We start from the raw sequence: 21,578 nt of genomic DNA, 5'->3' as shown, positions 1-21,578 counted from the left end.
CAATCAACATCTAGTCATTAAAATATTGCTGTTTGTGGAAGCTTGCTTTCTACAAATTACCATGTAGTGACCACACTTCACGAAACACTTAATTGGCTGTAAAGCGCTTTGAGGTGACCTGTGGCCATGCTTAATGAATTTAAATCTCACTTTATTTTCACTGGACCATTTCATTCCTTCATTGACTACACCAGAGGCAAAGAAATTTGACTAAATCAAAATAAAGTGTTTTGAATTGTCAAAGAAATACACCTTATGAAAATATTTTTAAATAGTCGATGTTTAAATCAGAAAACATATATCCAGTCACCCCTAACATTTTTGCTTTTTAATGTCTATTCTGTTGGCTACTAAAAGGGAGCGTTGTTAAAGCCTGTTTTGTTAGTTTTATAATATGTTTAAAAACAAGGCAGGGTATAATAGTCAGCTCTTGCTTTCTGCATCACCATGTAGTATAATAACTTTGAGATGCCACAGACATGTCCAAAACTAATTATAGATTGGGAACAGGAGCTGAATTGTTAATTATGGGAAGTATCTGCACCTTAATCCAACTTTCTCAGTAAACATTTTCTCCTTCATAGGAAACTGTCAGCAGTCAGATAATGATAATACGAGGATGAATTGCTCTCATAAACATAGGTACTTGAAACGTTAAACTCCAGCTGTCCCTTCTGTAAAATACAGAATTAATTTGCACTTGTTATAGCAAGTTACCAATTAATGCAATTCTGAGAAAAAAATGTTGACTATTAATAACCTTCCAGATCAACAGATATGCACAAAGCTTTGAAGTATGTCAGTATAATAGTGCTGGAGTTGAGTAAAGTGTCTAACAATACCAGATAATTGCGATAATCTGCTGTCATGCATGCTCAACATGCCCCAGCGACAACAAAGATTGTTGAGTTTAGCAATGAAGTTTTGGCTGACTTATGTGAGCAGTCAACATGAAATGTGTGTGGAAGTCTGGGCTGGACAAAAGAATAACTCAACAATGTTAAGAATCTTGGCCAAATGATCCCTATAGCCATTATTCTTTCCTGACAGATTTCTATCCTGGAATAGCATGACAGCCTTTCAAAATGACCTTTTGCCAAGAGCAGCAACTACATTTGAAACCAAGAAGATAATGTTTGCAAACCTAAGTGCAAATTTCAGCAATGAAACAGGACAGCTGCAAAATCCATTATAGTCCTCCATTTTCGTTGTTTGCAAAACTCAGTGTTTCAGAAGAAAACCCAGGTTTATTGTCCAGTCACTTCATGTGAACTCAAATGGACATGTGTAAAGTCTGAACTATATAGGAGTACTCAGTATCAGTTCTACATATTAGAATGCAAAGAAGCCTATAGCAATTTCCCCTTTTACATTTCGAGTAGTTTGCAAATTGTGTTGTGAAACTGGTGCAATCACGGTTTCCTCAACGCAATTTTCCAGCTTTGAATTAGTCTCAACTGGTGAATCCATTGTATACCATTTCCTCAGGAAAAACACAGCATGTTGGAATCTCCACTATCCCTGATGCATATACAGAAGTATGCTTACTCAGGTCAGACTTCCACCTCCCATTGAATTGAAGACCCCATCTGCTACTCAAGATACAAGATGGTAGCCCTGTGTTCATCAGGTACAATTCTGACAAAATCAGCTGAATGTCTTAAGGTCTACAGCTCTAATTTACAACAACAGTTCAGGGATGCTACTTTTTTAAAAGTTAGGAGACAGACATTTTATGCAGGTTTTCTAAGCTTATACAAAAATGTTTAATGTTATCACAATGACTCAAGCGCAGAATTTTCATAACCACATCTGACTGGATGGAATAAATTGGAACATTTCTGAAAATTGCCTTTTGAGCTAGAGAGCTCAGGTATTCTGGCACTCCTTGCTGTAGGTCTGTTATCGGCACTGAAGGTGTTGGAAAGCAATTGGGAATGTTGCACAGCTATAACTTGCACATGGAGACACAATGGCCGAGTGGTATATTACTAGACTATGAATCCAGAAACTCTGCTAGTGTTCTGGAGACCTGAGTTTCAAATCCCATGTGCAGATAGTGGAACATGAATTCAAAAAAAGGAATCTGGAATTAAGGGTCTAATGGTAACAAATTGTTGATTGTCAGAAAAACCCAATTAGTTTCAACATGTCCTTTCGACATGCCTTATTATAGAAGGAAATCTGCCATCTTTACCTGGTCTGGCCTGTATTGGACTCCAGATCCACATTATTGATTCTTAACTGTGCTCTGATCAATTAGGGATGTGCAATAAATGCTGTCTTATCCAGAGATGCCCACATCCTGTACATGAATTTAAAAAAGGTCTGGCCAATTTGTAAATTGCTAACAACATATCAAGTCCACGAAAGACGAAATGTTAACAGCCAATTTTTGTTTAAAGAACATTACAATGAACTCCAGAATCTTTTTTTTTTCAGAACTCCAGTACTACTAAAGAAGAACATCTTACTCCTTGTGCATTTCCAATATGCAGATAATACATTTTTAAAGCCTGAATCTAAAGCTGTATGCATGAATTTCCTTCGATGTCTTAAATGCCTGTGCTCAAACTCATGTTTGAATTTGAACAGTCAAATGAATGCTCTTTCCTTGGTGCAATAGTTGAAAACAAAATTGGCGATTGTGTTCCCCACTATTGTATATTACAAACCTATCAACATTGGTCAGTACACAGATTGAAATTCCCACAGCTCCATGTGATGCAAGACTGGCTTTAATTGACAATCTTATAAAATAAGAACTCAGCAATTCATTCACCATGCAAACATGCTGATGAAAGAACGTTATTAAAACGGCCTTGCAGAATCAGATGGTTTCTGACTGTAACATGAAAAAACTCTTGAGAGGAATTTCAGTCCTGAAATGTGCCTAGTCTACCTCAAATTACACTGAAAGTGCAAAGTGTATCAAATGTTTGAGCAACAGGTGGAGACAGCTGTTTCACATTGTTACTATACAGTAGCAACACGAGTCATGTTCCACTAACAGGTTGCTACCACTAAGCTAAAAAGGCATTTTGCCCATCACATGAATAAGCATAGCATTATATAGATTTCAGTGCCCGTGTGATGCTGCATATATTTGTCCAAAGTCCCAAGGACTGGCGGATTGTGTCAAACAGCAGATCCCTTCAGCTGTTCATAACAAGCAACATATTGTACCCAACCAGAACTACTTTCAAAACTCAGTGTCCAAAACTGAATGTATTTCACAATTGAACAACATATGCTACCTGATCCTAAATGACGTACTGGAAGCTACATACATTGATACACAAAGCTCTGTTCTTAGTCCACAGACAGGTACACATTAAACCAGCACATGTGTCCATAAGTAAATGACAGACAATCTCTGCTTCTGTCTCAGAGCAATGTTTTGACCACAATTAACTTACTGGTTTATGGTTTCAATTAGGTTTAACAATTCACTGTCAATCATTACTGGCTGGTATATTCAACATGGCAATGCCTCTATGAAACAAGTGTCCACTTCTCAACCAATCAGCACTCTCCTCTCACGCAGCATAAATGCTGTTTTCTCTTTGCACTGAAGTATCTTGAGTGCAGGACAAGAAGCCTTGACAAAATTTGTTTTTTTTTTCCAGAAATACTGAATTAATTTTTCTTTACATAAATGACATGTATATTTTCCAAAACCTCTTGCTTAATCCAAATAAATGACACAATCAATCATAATTTCATATCTTGAGAGAAAAATGAGACTAGGGTGTATGAAACTGGGTGAAGGTGGAGGTGGGAGTGGGTTGTGCATTTACAAACTGGTTGATTTAAGTGAAAAATTTCATTCTCATCTTACATCACTGAAGTGTGTTAGTAAAAATTATTCTGTAGTCTGCTGCACATGGTTATTTAGGTTTGCAGCAATTTGCAATAAAACAATCTGACTGAAAAAGATAAATTAATTACACTTGGTAAAATAGCTAAATGTCTGAATAGATTATTTTTTACAATAGTTGTGTGATGATTCTGTTACGAGTGTCTATGCAACCCTCACAAAGTTGACTGAAGTAGGTAATAATCTCAACCCAATTAGACCACATACTGTTTTCTGCTGCAATCTGCTATGAGGTGAACAGTATTTAATAACTTAACAGTTTTCACCCAATCCCTTAACAAGAGACAGCAGTTTCCAATCCATTAATACTCAATCGTCTTGGAATTTTGCCAACCGAGCAGCACTGAAAAACATCGAGCCAACAACCCTATCAGGAAAGTAAAATGTTGAGCAGAGTTTGGAGAAGGAAGAAGTTTTAGTATAAAGTACTAAAGCACAATTTGAAATGGAAATGACATGAACGCTAATTCAAAACAGATACACAGACATCCCCAGAAACATGAAAATAGCAGGATAATCTTCTAACCATCAGTCACATGTCACAATAACATGTTCAGTTTCTGACCTATTAACGTGCATACAAATCCATCATTTCAGTATCACTGTTTTATCTGAAAGAAGTTCAATCTCAAGGAAGTTTTGATTCATGGGTCTTACAAAATGCAAGTCTTCCATGACTGATTGATTGATTGATTAATTTATCGCCACATGTACTGAAGTACAGTGAAAAACTTTGTTTACGAGCAGTACTGGCAGGTCACAGTGAGCAAGGATGTGCAGATCAAAAAGACTTAGACAGAGGCAAACAGGTTACATTGCAGAGGATAATAAAATGTGAGGCTGGATGAACACAGCAGGCCAAGCAGCATCTCAGGAGCACAAAAGCTGATGCTTCGGGCCTAGACCCTTCACCAGATCTTGGAATCTCCAGCATCTGCAGTTCCCATTATCTCTGATACATTGCAGAGGATATGCATTTGGCGAGATCAACACTAGTGAGATCAGCTTTATTTGCAGCAACAGAGTCCAATCATCAGTCGAATAACAGCCAGGAAGAAGCTGTTCCTGAACCTGTTGGTGCATGTGTTCAGACTTCTGTACTATCTGCCTGACGGAAGAGATTGTAGGAGGTGATTACCGGGTGCAATGAGTCTTTGATGATGTTAGCCGCCTTTCCGCGGCAGCGAGCCGTGTTAATGCAGTCCACGGATGGAAGGTTGGCATCCGTGATGGTCCGGGCTGTGCACACAACCTTCTGTTCAGTTCTTACAGTCCGGGACAGAGCAGTTACCATACCAGGCCATAATGCACCCCAACAGTATGCTTTCAATGGTGCATCTATAAAAGTTGGTGAGGGACCTTATAGACATGTCAAATTTCCTGAGCTGCATGAGGAAGAAGAGGCGTTGTTGTGCCTTCGTGACCACCGCACATACGTGGAAAGTCCAGGACAGGTTGTTCATTATTGTCACTCTGGGGAACTTGACGCTGTCACCCTCTCAACCTCAGTTGCATTAATGTAGATGGAGGGGGGGTTCTCCTCCTTTCTTTCTAAAGTCAATGGTCAGTTCTTCAGTTTTGTTGACGTTGAGACAGGGGTTGCCCTCATTGCACCATGTCCAGTTTAGGTTATTCTAAGCTGTTTGAAATATTTGCAATGTCTATGCAATGCTAACTCGGTGGCTGTGGAGCCACAACTAGAACTGCTGTGGTCAGGAAAGTTAGAAAACTCCCTTCCCCTGACCTTTCCACATGGACACTTTGAGGTTTGGTCACATGAGGCAGGGAGGGCAAATAAACAAAAATGGGAGGTGAAAATTACTACAAATGCTGGAATCTATACCAAAAACAAAAAAAAATCATGAGTTTGGTCTTTCCCCATGGAGTTGCCTGACCTGCTGTGATCACCAACATTTGTTGCTTCAGTACATAAACAACAGACATCTTTTCAACCTCTAACTATCATTAGAAGCCAAACCATCTCATTTGTAGCAGCTCTCTCAACAGTGGCCAGCAAAATATTTTTATGCTAAACTTATAAAAGACGTGTTAGACTTTAGATGCGGTATCACGTACAGTTCTGGGCACTACACTTTAGAAAGGAGGGGAATGCACTGGAGAAAGTGCAAAAGACATTTACTAGAATGGTTTCAGTGATTCTGAAACGTATGAGAACAGATTAGAGTCACGGGGACTATTTTTTCTTAGAGAAGAAAGGGCTCAGGATGAACGTGATGGAGGTTTTATAAATTGCGAGTGGCCAAGACAAAGCAGATTGGGAAAAACTGTTCCTGTTTACAAAAAGATCACAAAGCAGAGGGCAGAGTTGTAAAGAGTTTGCAAAAAAATCAAACGTGAAACAAGATAAATGCATTTGTACGCAGCGAGTAGATTTTAGGGACTAGAATGTACAGTTTGAAAGCGTCGTGCCGGTAGATTCAATTCAGCCGTTTAAAAGCGTTTGTCAGATGATTATTTATATACAAACAAACGTGCAGGGTTATGGGGAAAAGACAAAAGATTGGAAATAAGTTGAAATTCTCAGACAGCTGGTGCAGATGCAATGGGCAAAACAGCCTCTTTTTGCTAAATGATAATTCAGAGATTAGAAATAATAGATGGACTGAAAGAATCAACCACTATACCGTCATGCCTTTTGTATAAACCTTACCTTGCAGATGAAATTATTTATTATGCAGAAATGTTTATAACAGCATTAAAAAAACTACTTTGTAAATGATTTTAGCTATTTCAAACAAGGCCGATGCAATCATAACACAAGTACACAGATCAAATGTTGCATGCAGTCAGCCTCAAGCTTCCCAGGGAGAAGGGGAGCTAGGCTTCTTTATGAAATTAGTCGTCATGGGTTAAAAAGCTTCCTTCACTCAGTCATTCTTTCTCACTCAGCCACTCAGGATGTTTTAAAACAGACACGTGATGTTCTTCATAAAAATGTAAAGTTAACTGAACTGAAGCATAGATTACATTTACTCAGGTTTCTAAAAGATACACCTAATTCTGTTAAAATCTGAAAAGAAAAAGGATAAGTTAATGTTTCAGTCAGGATTAAGTTTTCTCTCCTTTCAAAGACTTACTTGCCTACTCTGTATTTTCAGCCTTTTACAATTCGCTTTCAGATTTTGGACATCATCTTGAGGTTGATGTTATAAATGTACCTTGCAGCTGGACTGACATTAAGACAGGCTGGATCACAGAAATGTGAAGGCATACTCACAAAAGACAGTGCGAGAAGCACATTTCACTGTTTAGCAAAATCTCAACAAAATAAAAATCACAGCATCTAACAAGGATGGTATGTTCAGAGTTACAAATGCAATCTGAATAACAATGCCTTACTCATCTGAAAGAATCATTACTAATGAGAGGGTTAAGAATAATAACGGTGGCAGATGGAAGAGGGCAGTATCCAGGTTAATCACAGCAGTGCCCAAAAGAGTGTCCAGTACAGCCCAGTCATTACTCAGCTCAAATACTTTTCCAGTCAGCTTTAAATCCTGGCCTTGAGTGGCAAGCTCCGATCTGATTTCAGGGGTTTCTATCTAGCCGATGTTCTGGACATTATAGAGAAATCCAAGATAAGTGAAGAACAGGATCTTAAAGTTATTGTTTTACTATCAGCAGGAACATTGGTTGATCATTCCATGAGTGCCTGAAGTTGAATAGTTGAGAGAGATCCAACAGTCCCAGCTCTGTATCATTTAATAGTATATATGTTAGGCCTTTAATCTAGAACAACTTTGTCAGGCATTTCAAACTGGCATAATCTGACAGAAATAGGCAGTGGGTCAAAGCGAGGAAGCAGTAGGAAACATGTGGAAATGCTAAGTCGAAAAGATGACTGCAATGGAGGAAAGGAAGTTGGAGGTTGTGGGAAGGAATTAATGAGCTTGTGACCGAGACAGCTGATGAAGTGTGTCTTACATAAAATAGATGGTGAGATGAAGGAAATAGTTGCCTCTGCACAAATTCAATGGAGGGCTGGACTTACAGATCTGCAAGCGTTTACGGCAATAAGGAGTGCAGATGCCAGACAGTGTCTTGAACATGAGGATGTTCTTTTCAGCAATCAAGGGAAACAAGAATTATTAAAGGTCTGGAAAGAATGGGGTGATGGATGATAGCAGCAGAGTTTTTGGGATGAGCTGAAGTTTACAGCAAGTGCAGCGTCACATTGGACAAACAAACACTAGAACAGTCTAATTTGAGAGGGACAAAGGCACGGATGACGATTTTTAGGAATGAATGGATTAAGACAGAGGCAGAGGGAAACCGTGAGGAGGTATGGAGTTAACAGTCGTTCTCAGGAGCTCAGGAAGGTTCAAAAAAATTGGAAACAATCTCGGTCAACCTGCAATAGGTTGTGACGAAGGGATGGAATTGGCAGCAGAGGTAGAAGATGCTGACATGCTTCTTAATTCATTCATGGATGTGGATGTCATTGGCTTGGGCAGCATTCATTGAACAATCTTAACTGCCCTCGGGACAACTAGATAAGGATAGGTCAGCATGGCAGATAACCTTCCCTAAAAGACATTAGTGAACCAGATGTTTTTTTATTAAAATGACAATTGACAGTGGTCATCATTAGGTTAACTTTTGATTCCACATTTTTGTTGACCTCAATACCCATTTCATGTCTTTGTAGGATTCAAATCCAAATGCCCAGAACAACAATCTTAGGTTTGACATTACTATTAATTTTGAGCCATTATCATTCAGTGACCAACTCCCCCTTCTGTCTTTACAACAGTTAACTGCAGGAACTGTAGATGAAGAGCTTATAACAGAACAATACGGGGCAGATAACGAAACTGAGAGAGAGATTGGAGAGGTAGAACCAAGTGTGTCCACACTCAGAAGCTGACACGTGAGTCAGCCTTGAAGGCAATAGTTGGGAAGGAAAATAGAAACCAGCGATGGAAATGGTTGGACTGTGATAGGATAGGTAATGTGGACTCAAGATTACGTGGGAAATGAGAAAACTGAACTGAACATTAAGAAGTCAAAAATTAAAAAGTTATCATTTTGAGAATACCTGTGTTATTACACACTTCCAAATCAAATCTGAATTTCAAATTCTAAGAAAGCTTAAGAATCAAAAGGATCCAGTTCAAAGAGTAACAGAAGTGTACAAGTCTAAATGGCTGAGTTAACTTTATGCAAATTATTTCAAGTAAAAACTAACCCACATTTTTTAAACACATGAAATAAATTATAAAAATGAGAAGTTCAATCACCCAGCTGTTAAAGACTGGAAGATATTATTTCCCATGTTGAAAACAAAAGGGTTATTCAGAAATTGAATTAAGTATAATTCATTGTGCAAAATGACCTAGATCATCAAAATCAGTGACAGTATAGAAACAATAGTGTCTGGTTTCATTAGCTCATGCATGTTCATAATGGATTTAAGTAATGAGTACTTGAGCCATACTCACAATCCCAATTTCAATTCTGAATCAGCACTGAATTCATTAAACACTGTAATGATGCACCAATAGCATTACAGTTTAAAATTAATTAACTTCTATTTACATAGCACTTTGCACAACCATCAGCCAACCTAAAGTGCTTCAGTCAATGAAATATTTCTGGAGGGTTTCCACACCTGCAGAAAACACAGCAGCCAATTCACACACAGCAAACTCCCACAAACATTAATATGATAACATCGAGATAATCTATTTTGCAATACTGATTGATAAAAAAAATTGTCCAGGACACACTGAATAACTCATCAATTTTCTTCAAAATAGTGCCGGGGTGCAAGAAAGATGACAAACAGGGCTTTGCTTTAAAGGTCCATCTGAAAGTCGAATTGATATTGTGATTGTGCTCTGGTCATGGAGTGGGACTTCAATCCAAATCTTTGTGACTCAGGGAAGATTGGTACCATCACAGCCATGTTGAAACAAATTAAAAATTATGCCTCTACACCTGGATAGCAATGTGGATGGGTTGGTGATGGCCAAGACAATGGTTCCTGACTGCTAGAAGTGTTCATGCGTGGATCCTGGACCAGAATCTAATCATTAGGAATCATGCAAGAAAACAGGCCATTTGGCACTTTGTACAGTGACAAGGAACACCCTAATTTAAGGAATGAAGGGAGAAGTTGTGAGGGTCTTGGTGGAAAGGGGAAGGAAAGTAGGAAGCGGAGATAAGAACATCAGTGGATATGACAGAATCCTCTCAAGCAGACTTTTCAATAAATAATTTTTCTTCCATTTCGTTGAATTGAGCAATGTTTTTTTAAAAAGCTTAAATAATTCTGCTGAACCGCAAATATATAGCAGCTTGTTTCGAGCTTTCAAATCTTAGGCATTTATTGTTAAAGTTGGCAAATGCACCAGCATGTTTTCCTTACTTGGAACAAAAGATTTAACCTCAATCACATGGACTTCAATTTTGAAAAGAATTTATTTTCAAAATGTGGAGTTCCTAATTTGGTACTATAATGGAATATTTGACTTCTTACATATTCCCTCCTCATGCTTGCTAATATCACTCATAGAAAGCCAATATCATTCACCTGAATGGATAAAATGCCTCATAGGTCACAGCAGTCAGTGAAATTGACAAACATGACATTGCAAACAGCCACCAAAAGTTCAACAGTCCAAACAAAATCAGCCCTTCATTCTGTGAAATACAATCATATTCAACACCTGGAAGAGTACTACTGAATCATTCAGTATGGTTTTGGTTCATTCTTTGTCCATTTCAGAACCAACAATCACAAAACTAAAGCAAAAGAAAACAATTTCACAGCATTTTGATGGAATTGGAATTAATGTTCAGCACAAGGACTATAATGAAGCAAGATTAAACTTGAGATTTTATCACAGAAGTAAAGTGGCTCTATAAATAAAGATAGAAAAACAACTGAGCATACTTGAAAACTGAAGTGCAATGTGTATTTCAGTGAAGTGCTAAATCTTTGTTATACCTAAATTCACTACAATCTTGGATACGCCAATCAGACAACTCAACTAGTTATGGAAGGTGACAAGTATGGTATCCAGAGCCGATCACAGTTGCACAACTTTGCTCCATTTGGAAGATTCGATAGAGTGTGGTGCCACCTGGTGGATCCTCCGAACACAGACGATACCAGTCCTGCTAATAACGGTACTTATATAATTGCATTAAAGCTATTTAATACTAACAACATTGCCAAGTTAAAAATAAAAATTTCACATATTTATCCTCTGATCCAAGCACCAAGAGCATTCGTCAGTCAAGGTTAATTCTAGTTCACATCAACATCACATTAATTCAGGTTCTCTGCTCTCCTCAAAAGGATGAAATAGTCAAGATTTGACAAACTAAAGAAACTCTACTAACAATGTAACACTAAAATATTTGCATCAGAAATTACAAACTTGAATATGCACGTGTATTAATTGTGCAATACCAGAGTATGAAGACACTCGCTTGTGTTCTCTAGCTCAAAAAATTCCACAACCTGAACAGAATGTTGAGGAGACCAAGTGCTTTCCTTACAAAAGATTCTTTGGGCATATGATTGACGTACAACCTTCAGAAATTCTTAGGAGTTGGTTCAAGAAGGCATAATCAGAGGTCTGAGAGACGGTGGCCTGGCCTCATTCTCAAATGAGCAAAAGGGTTATGGCTAAATCAGGCATCAAGACATTGAATTTATAAAGAACACAGCGTGAGAAACAAAGATCTTTCTCATTCAACTTGGACAATTATGTAAACCAATCCTGAAAGCAACTTAAACTTTCAAAAATGTATGGAATTCTGGAATGCACTTAATTTGCATCTTGGTATCTTGCAATGAGAAAAGTGTTGCTCATCTTTTTGTTACCTTCAGGTTTGACTTTCTCAGTGTCACTCTCACCAAACCCCTACCTTCCAACCCACACAAAATAGTCCCAAACAGTTTGCCATCAATTATTGCTCAGTTTAAGGCCTCCTCATCCATTGCATATCCTTGCCAAATAAAAAGACCTTGCCTTGCCTGCAAAGTACAAATGCCTTGAGTTCCTCTCAGCACCCAGCTTTGGTCCTCTCCACATCTTCCCTTAATTACAAGTAGAATGATTTCCAAGGTTTTTAATTTATATACTCCCATTTATGCTCATCTCCTAACAGTTTAACTACAGTTTAGCCTCCACTCCACCTCTACAAAACAATGCAAAGTTCTCACGTCTATGGAACAACGCAAAGTCCTCTACATTAAAAGCACAATTTAAACAGAACATGAAGAAAAATATTAAATTATGTAAAAAGGCAAAGATTAGCAAAAGTAAATGTGGACGCCTTGTAGTCAGAAGCAGGTAAAATTAAAATGAAGAATAAATAAATAGTGTTCTTCTTGACCATACAATACACAAAAGTACAGAATGCAGCAAGTGAAGAGGAGTGTTTATCAGCGCTTTGACCTCCGCTATTTACAAACACTATCAATGACTTTGATAATAAAACCAAGTGTAATTCATTCAGGCTTGCCAACAATACAAGAATAAATGGAAAATTAAGCTGTGGGGAGGACACAAAGAGACTGCAAAGCAATATGAACAGAATAAATAATTGGGCAAGAGGTAACAGATTGAGTATAATGTGGGCAAGTTGATATTCATTTTGCTAAGGAGAACAGAAAAGTAGAATCCTTTTAAAAGGTTAGAGACAAGATAATATTAACATTCAAAAGGATTTCGGGGTCCTTTAATACAAAACACACCAAGTTCACATGTAGGTACAACAACTAGGAAGCTAACAGATATATCAGTATTTACTGATGGGGATTATATTCACATTCAGCATTAGTTTTACGAGGAGTGGAATACTTTGTGCTATTCTGGTCCCCTTGCCTGAGAAAGGATTTATTCAGCTTAGAGAGAGGGTACAGTGAAGTTTCTCTAGATTCTTTCGGCAAGTGGGTAGATCTAGGAGGACAGATTGAATTAAACAGGCATAAATTTTCTAGAGTTTAAAGTCTTATTGATATTATTGATCACAATTCCTGAGAGGGTTAGACATATCCCAACAGCATGTTAGTTCTAGCTGGGACACCTACAACTCAGGGGCTTCAGGGTAAATGCTAGCCATTCAAGGAGAAGGATAGGAGAAATGTCTTCACTGAAGCTCATGAATGTTTGGAATTTTCTAACCAAAGTATCTGTGGATGCTTAGTCAGTAAATGCATTCAAAAGAGAACTTGATGGAATTTTATATTTGGAAAGATGCAGGGATTGGGCAGAGAAGTCGAATTTAAAATGAAGATCAGCCCTGACTGAACTTAATAACAGAACACGCTCAAGAAATCACCTGACCTTTTTTTAACCCCATTTCTTAATGTTCATAGATATTCAAGTCATTTTGGTTCACTCTGTGACACATTTGAGTCCAACCATCTTGAGATACTTCATCAATGACTTTCTCTCTATTGCAGAGTTGGGGATGCTTGCTAATGATTGCCCAATGTTCAGAACCATTGAAACTCCACCTACATTGAAGGAGTCCTTGTCCAACTGCAGCAATATCATGCTAACATTCAGGCTTGGGCTGATTAGTAACAAGTAACATTCATTGCGCACAAATGCTTGGCAAGGACCATCTCTAATTAAAAGAATCTAATCATCACCTTTGCTAACAATGGTATCACTATCGCTAAAATGCCAATTATCTATTTCCTGGAGTAACCACTGATCAGAAACTGAACTGGACTCGCTAAATAAGTTCTGTAGCAACAAGTGCTAGTCTGAGGTTAGGAATTCAGTTGCAATCTCATCTTCTGACTCCGCAAAACCTGTTCTCTATTTACAAGGCTAAAAGTAACACCTATGAAACGCATTGCAAAGACAGCAAAGTTTGAAGCGACAACCACTTCCATCTAAAAGGACAACAGCAGCAGATAAATGGGAACACAAACACCTCCAAATCACACACCAACCTGACTTGGAAATATATCACTGTTCCTTTAGTATCATTGGGTCAAAATCATGGAGCTTCCACCTCAACAGCATTGTGGGTGCTAGTACACCCCAAAGACTGTGGCAGTTTAAGGATGTGGTCACCATCATCTTCTCAAGGGCAATTAGGATTGGGAAATAACAGTTGGCCCAGCCAGCAAGGTAAAGTCCCTTGACTGAATAAAACAAAAGCTACCAAACACTTGGTAGTGTTTTCTCCCAAGACAAACCGAGGCTTATCCAGCACTGCCTATTCTCCTCCCTTCTTGGGAAGTAAACCCAGAGTAATCCAGATGTACTTTCTCCCACCTTCAAAAGAACGCCCAGAGAGATTCATTATACTCAATCTCTATTCATAAGCCCTTCTCTTTGAGACTTCAATCTTTCTTGAGGGTGGCACAATGGCTCAGTGGTTAGCACTGTCACCTCACAGCATCAGGGTCCTGGGTTCAATTCCACCGTCGGCCGACTATCTGTGGAGTTTGCATGTTCTCCCTGTGTCTACGTGGGTTTCCTGCAGGTGCTCCACTTTCCTCCCACAGTCCAAACATGTGCAGGTTAGGTAGATTGGACAATTTAGCATGGCCAATGACCAGGGATATGCAGGCAAGGTCAATTTTCCATGGGAATTGCAGGGTTAGAGGGTAGGTAGTGGGGTGGGTTTAGGTGGGGTGCTCTTCAAAGGATAGGTGTGGGCTGAATGGCCTGCATAGGTATTCTATGATTCTCCCACTTAGATCTATTGAAAGAATTTCTGAAGATTACCTCACATACGTGACCCCAGATGGAAACCCACATCACCGACCCGTACTAAGTCTGAGGTACCTCTCAGAGCTCCAATCTGAACTGAAAGGTAGATGTTAAATAACCCACTGGGCAGATAATTTGTATGCTGTTTAAAGTATCAATTTTTAATAATTCCTTTTTATGTCAGCATCAAATTAACTATATTGGTGACAATTTTATTGTATGTTATTACCACAAGATTCTCAAGGCTGAAATTTATATTTGTAATGCTCTGAATATTCCCAAAATACTTCATACTTAAATAGTTAATGACCATAGTTTTTGTTCACTGGGACCATTGAATATTGCAACATGGCAGCATAGTAGGAAGATCCTGTCGAAGCTCATCCACTCTGCCTGTTCTTTTTCTCCGTTTCCTCCTCTTCTTCTCTTTTTCTTCCTCCTCATTGTTTTTATTTGTTCTCCTTTTCTTGTCCTTTGATTCCCAGCCTCCAGCCAGCGACAACTCCTAGCCTCCCGTAATGGCCTACCAGTGTAGCGTGGCAGCCTCCTGGCCTCCTGCAACAGCCTCCCAGCATGCAATGGTAACCTCCTGGTATTGGCATGGTGACCTCCCAACCTGGCACAGCAGCTTCCTCCCATAGGGACCTCCTAGTGTGGCATGGCGACCTTCTGTAGCAGCTTCCTGGCACAGTGTGGAACCAGTGTGAACCCACTGGAAGCCAGGTGCCAGCAGTACTGAACTTACATTTCTGCAATGCTGGACACTTTATTTCTGCATTGGCTAAAATCTTGTAACTAAAGAAGCTGTGCTGGTACTTTCGTATCTAAGTTGGCGCTGTATGAGCAAAGTATAAACTTTTCACTATAGACATTGAGCATAAGTGTCAATAAAAGTTATTTTATTTTATATTCCTTCGATTCATTCATTGCACTCCAGAGACTGGATCACCCGATCCAGGCAGGTATTTTTGAACAACAGGGAGAGAATGGCTGGACTTCCGAAGGAGTCAACTTTAGAGGAGGTATTAAACTGAAATCCTATATGCCTTCGCACAAAATTAATGGAGTGATTGAAAACGGAGGAGGGAATGTTTTCACCAGAGACAATACCAATATTCATCATTTCAGCAAAATCATTAAAGAAAGGCTATTTTATCTCAGAACATTTGAGACTTTTCTCTGCATGAACTGATTGCCACTGCAAGGGAATGTTACAACAGTAGCGACACTTCAAAGAATGTGAAGTGCTTTCACAACCTCAGGGCATTTGAAAATCAGGATATAAACATTAACATGAGCTTACTCCATAGAAAATAGCAAGAACTGCAGATGCTGGAGTCAGAAACAACAGTGTGGAGCTGGAAGAACACAGGAGGCCAGGCAGCATCTGAGGAGCAGGAAAGCTGACGTTTTGTGTCAGAACCCTTCTTCAGAACTCATTCCATGGAACATATTCTTTTGTCTACAGTCATCCAATATGTCAACATTCAGTTCACAATAAACAATTTCTCTCAATTTGGACCTCAGGCTCACACCCACCACCAACTTAGCCCGACACAATTACCCTCATTTTCCTGCTCATTTACCACAGTCCCCAAGAGAAGTCAAACTATTTCTGAATGGAGGGTCAAAGTCTGCCTCTAGGGCTTCACACCAAATCAAAGGGGAAACATAGAGACAGACATTAAAAAGGTGTTAGCGAGAAAAGGGCAGTATTAGACACCAAGCTATCACTAAGTGAATAACTGGATCAATAATCTTGCTTCTAACAAAAAACAAACTTGCATTATGTGAAAGATGGAAGAATTTAAGGCCCCACTGCAGAAAAAAGTTTCTGTAATTAGGAATTTATTCGGAGTGGAATTGAGGAAGCAGGAACTGGGTCAAGAGGATAAAATATAGAGGCAAAATTAGCACCGAGCCAGGGGTTCAATGCTGGGATATGGGAGTGAACAGTTCTTCTGTCACAGAAATACTATAAAAGTTGCTCCAATTAACCTCTCATGCTTCACCAAACCAAAAACTAAACTCGAATAATCATCAGCAATGGGGTCCCTCTACATCAGAAAATTTGTCCTATTACAAAAGCTAGCAGCAAAACAGATTAAATTGTTTTCTGAGATACCTAGCTGAGGACCACAATATGCTGAGTGTCTCCAAACTCCAGTGCAAGATCTTCAGGAAGTGAGTTTGTCTTACAAAATCCTTCTGTTAGCAATTCTGCTAAAATGGGAATAAATTGCACGGTACAATAATACCAAGTGAACCAAAAATAGCCGATATCTAATTGTCAAGTTCAATGATTGCTGTGATGGTACACGGAAATCAGGACAATGTTGCATTTCATCATTCAGTCTCTAAAATGCATCATGCTCAGCGTAATGGGCATCATGGAAACAACTTGCAAGTATTCCATGAAACACTTTGCAAAGAACTCAAAAGATGGCCACTGACATCACCATCACGTCTCCAAGGTTGGAACTTAGGTGATCTACCCAGTCTGACAACTTATATTGATATAGTACTTTTAACACAGTAAAGCATGTGGCTACTACTTGTAGATTTATATGCATTTAATTGTAGGCAATGGTAGGCATTAATGGAAGATCCACTTGTGCTCGATTAAATATGCAAACAAACAATGGGAGGTGCATATTTGAAATCTGAACATCAGAGTTTAAAGGCTGGCGCAGTGCTTTCTTTACTACATGGCGTTTTGGAATATAATAAGCAAGGTGTTTCAAAAGGGCATTAGGAAACAAAATTTCATAGCTAGTCACATCCAGAGGTATTATGGCAGAAGGCGAAAGTGTATCTTAAAGAGTAAGCAGTAGACAGGCAAAGAGAATCCCATAGCTTACAGTCTTGGCAGGTGAAGGTCTGGCAGCCAATGATGCAGCGAATAAATCTGGGGATACTCAAAAGGCCGCAATAAAGGCATACAGACATCTCAAAAGAATTCAGCAAAAGAGATCAGATACAGAAAGACTGGATGCCATGAAGGGATTTGAAACAAAAGATACCCGTTCAAACATACACTGATAAACAACAGAACAAAGCCAAACTCGTATCAGTTGAGAAAAGGATCTCTGGAAAGATATGCCATCAGGAGTAGCAAAGTGAGGGAGAGACGAATATGTCCTGCTGGTGATAATCACAACAGTGGAATACAGATGGAACAGAGTTACTGTCAAGTAATATGATCCAAGATGGGAGCAATACTGGACAAGTCAGATCCCAGACAGAATCCTTGTTTGACAGTTCAGAAGCTCTATTTTTATAGTTTGGCTATTGTGGTGGTTAGTCACTGAACATGAATCTGCCAGTCAATGTTGTTTAACAAAAGAATAAGTTTATTATGCAAAAAAATCCCAAACTGTATGTATGCTTTAGATTGAAAAGATTTCAACATAAACAGCAAAAATAGAGTCAAAAGCTTTTTCCATCAATATACTTTACTGGGATTAAGTACCTGTAAAGGATCAATCCTGTTAACAATTCTGACTAAGCTGACTTTTCCCATTTTTGCAAGTCTAGCTGCCTTTACAATTCTGACAGCTCAGATATTTCTACAAATTCTCAACCTAGGGACTGCACAAACCAAACACTGGGTCTGGAGAACTTTACAAAACTAAACAGGCTACACTTTGGCTTGGAAGGAACTGTTCTTTTGAACTGAAATAAGATTCTTCTAAACTAATAGTGGCCCCTGACCATTTGTTTTTTTCTTCTACATGCTGTAATATTCAGCATTTACAAACACTTCTATCCTGCTAGGCTCTTAAGTCACATGCTCTCTTGGAAAAGTTGGTTTAGTTCACTGAGTGTCTGACCCCTTAATAAAGTTACCTTCACAGAACAGAAACTCCAAAACTATTTTACCTTGACTTTGAAACCCAAATTCCAAAAGAGGATAATAATAACGTATTAAAAAACATTTAAAGGAATGCGATGGGTAAAGAGAAAGAGTTTATGAAGAAGATTTGAAATAATAAATTTTCCTGTCTATGTATTGGGGCACATAATTGACAATTAATACTGGAACGAAAATATTTGTACAACTTCCTCACAACGGAGCAGAGAAGCTTATCAAGTCATTGCAAAGGCCACAAGAGTATTGCATACAATTCTGGACATGCAGAAACACAAAGTATCAGGGTTACGGCTAAAGGACTGAAACAGTTTAGTGTTCAGTTTAACCTAGACAATGTCAGAAATTAGGACATTTATTCTACACAAAATTGTGTAAGGAAGTGTTTTATTATTCCTGGAAGAGTAATTAAGGAAGCAAACAGTGAATTGGTAACAAAGGTAACAAACTGAAAACTATTAGAAGGAAACGAAGCTTGAAGATATTTTACATACACAGGGCACATTATATTTCTTTGGGACTCCAATGACTCCAAAATAACATCTGTGAAGCATGTATGCATAATCATGGGACAAATCAAGCTGGACCTGAAACTGATGAGTTGCTAGCAAGCATATGAGCAGTAGGCAGATCGTGACATCTATCAGCACTCATCTGATGCCAGTTGTGGCATCTTGCAGTTCAGTACACCAACTCATGCATTCTCTTCACCAGGCACAACTACCTTCTGGTTTGTGTCTAACTAATTTATTCTAGTTGTTATTATAACTGTGTGTGCGTCTGGTAATTTCTATTGTTGCTTCATGTTGATGTGGTTTACAGGGAGTGGTGGGGCATGCTAGGAAGGTTCTCGCTATCTTCAAGGTATCTGCACAGGCCAGTAGATCCAGGTAATGGTCCATGAGTAGACATGCCTTGATGAGTAAACAAACGTTACAGAGATCTGGTTGAGCTGCTGGAAGAGGATGAAGGAGAGGGTTGGAAGGCTCTTAAAGAGTCTGGGAAAGATTCTCCCTCTTGGATCTCAGTGAGGAACACTGCAAAATGTCTAAGCTTCATTGAGGACTTTTTCACTGAGATATGCCATCTGTTGCAAACCTGAAGCTAGCTACAATTCATTCTCTTGCTAGAGGCAGGTAAGCAAAGCAGGTACTTGGCTTCACTCAGATTGTAGGCTTTGCTTTATGGGCATAACATATCATGCAGGGCAATGCCCTCTATTAGGAAAGGAGTCATGATACCTGCTCTGAATTACGGGTGGCTTGGTGGCTCAGTGGTTAGCACTGCTGCCTCAAGGGGCCCAGGTTCAATTCCAGCCTTGGCTGACTGTCTGTGTGGAGTGTACACATTCTCCCTGTGTCTCTATAGGTTTCCTCCCACATCACAAAGATGTGCAAGGTGACAGGGAAAGGGTGGGTTTGGGTGGGTCTGGGTAGAATGTTCTCTGGATGGTCAGTGTGGACTCGATGGGCTCAATGGCCTGTTCCACACTGTAGGGATTCTATTCTATGATCATTTACATTTGAACCAGCACAGCCAGTCATTGGATGACAAGGGTCATCTACAAATTATATGGTTCATGACAAACCAACATGTGGGCAGCGTACATGGAATGAAAACCATTCTACCTTGTGCCTGGCAAAGCGAGTGCAGGACAAGGAACCAGGTCCGGCTGGGAGAGAGGATGTCACTCAGAGGGGTCCAAGTGGGGTCACCTCTTGATGGGTGTAAGAGGTCGAAGGTAACTGAGGGGTTACATTTGAAGTCTGTTTAGTAGTTACTCAGGAGTTCGCCTGTCTAGACTTTGATTTAAATGTAAACTTTCAAAGTGTTTAGACATTTTGAGAAATACTGGTTCTGAGGTGACAATACCAAAACATTTTAAAGAAAGGATCAAAGGCATGGAGAGAAAGTGGGAACAGGGTTAGGAGTTAAATAATCTGCCATGCTCACAATGAGTGATAGAATAGATGCAGAGGGTTGAATGGCCTACATCTGCCCATATTTACTAGGATTTTACATGTAATGCAATTAGTGCAGAGGTAAAAGTTTGGATTGCGATACAGCAGAAGTAGTTTTTGTTTAGGAGGTTTTATCTTGCTGTATTGGAGGCAACAGGAGGAATCTTGTGCACAGGGAGGACGTGAGTTTAGTGACAGGAAAGGTATTTATTTGGTGGTGTGGTGACATAGCCAAACATAGCTTCCACTGGTCTAAGCTTGGGGTGAGCAAGTCCACAATCCACTTGTCCACACCATGCCATTGAGTTCCTGGGGTCAATTAAGGACCATTTCACAGCCTGAGCCCCCCCAATGACAGGAATAATCCAGCTGCATGCCCTGACTCCTAGTCCCTGATAGATTAACCAATAGAGGCAGTTTGTCAAGGAAGTGAGCAGAAAGCAGAGGATAGCCATCATCCATCCTGCCTCTCACCCTGTTGCAACCCCAGATAACCCAATTCCAATAATCACTTTTCTCACCCTTTGGTCTTGGAGATCCAGAGTGCTCTTCCAGCAGCAGCCTCAACCATAGTGCTGCTGGGCAAGAGAGCCTCTGGTTTTCTATCGGTCAGCAACATGTGAGCAAGACTTTCACCTGGCCAGCATGCTCTGGTGGCCTCCCCAGTGTTTGACTGGCATCACATTCAGAGGGCCTTGCTTGTTACAGTCAGCTTGGATTTGTTACCAAACTCTACTGTGAATGACAAAGTCTGCACACAATACTGAATCAGCATTAAGAATTCAGTTTTTCAGTAACAGATCTCACACACAAAACAGTGCTCACACACAAAAATAAAGTCAACTCTGGTGATTTTGGTGAAACTACCTTGTTTAGGAGACCTTGATTGACAATGCACAAGGGCTATGTTATTTCAGCAGCTTAACTGACAAGATAATGACCTGACCATTTCAATTCGAGGGAGTCTCATGCACAATCAAAACAAATGTTTTGGGGACTGTTTCATCTGACAGGATTGTCGCTGTTGGCCATTTACTATTTACAGAAGCACACCAATATTTTCATTATGTAGCTAAGTAATATTAATGTACACACTTGAATAAACTCACAATTTAATTAAATTTTAATGTTGGGAAAAGCTTAATTAAAAG

General features: G+C 39.3%; 1 protein-coding gene across 1 annotated transcript in view; it reads right to left on the bottom strand.

Annotated features, from left to right (window-relative positions):
- The window catches only part of pola1 (polymerase (DNA directed), alpha 1), a 258,605-nt gene that overhangs the window by 167,876 nt on the left and 69,151 nt on the right, over positions 1-21,578 (bottom strand). The gene's annotated exons all lie outside the window — the stretch shown is intronic.

Source organism: Stegostoma tigrinum, chromosome 12 (assembly GCF_030684315.1).
Source record: "Stegostoma tigrinum isolate sSteTig4 chromosome 12, sSteTig4.hap1, whole genome shotgun sequence".
Taxonomy (NCBI): domain Eukaryota; kingdom Metazoa; phylum Chordata; class Chondrichthyes; order Orectolobiformes; family Stegostomatidae; genus Stegostoma; species Stegostoma tigrinum.
Note: the sequence above shows the minus strand (reverse complement) of the source record. Positions and strands in the feature narration are given on the sequence as shown.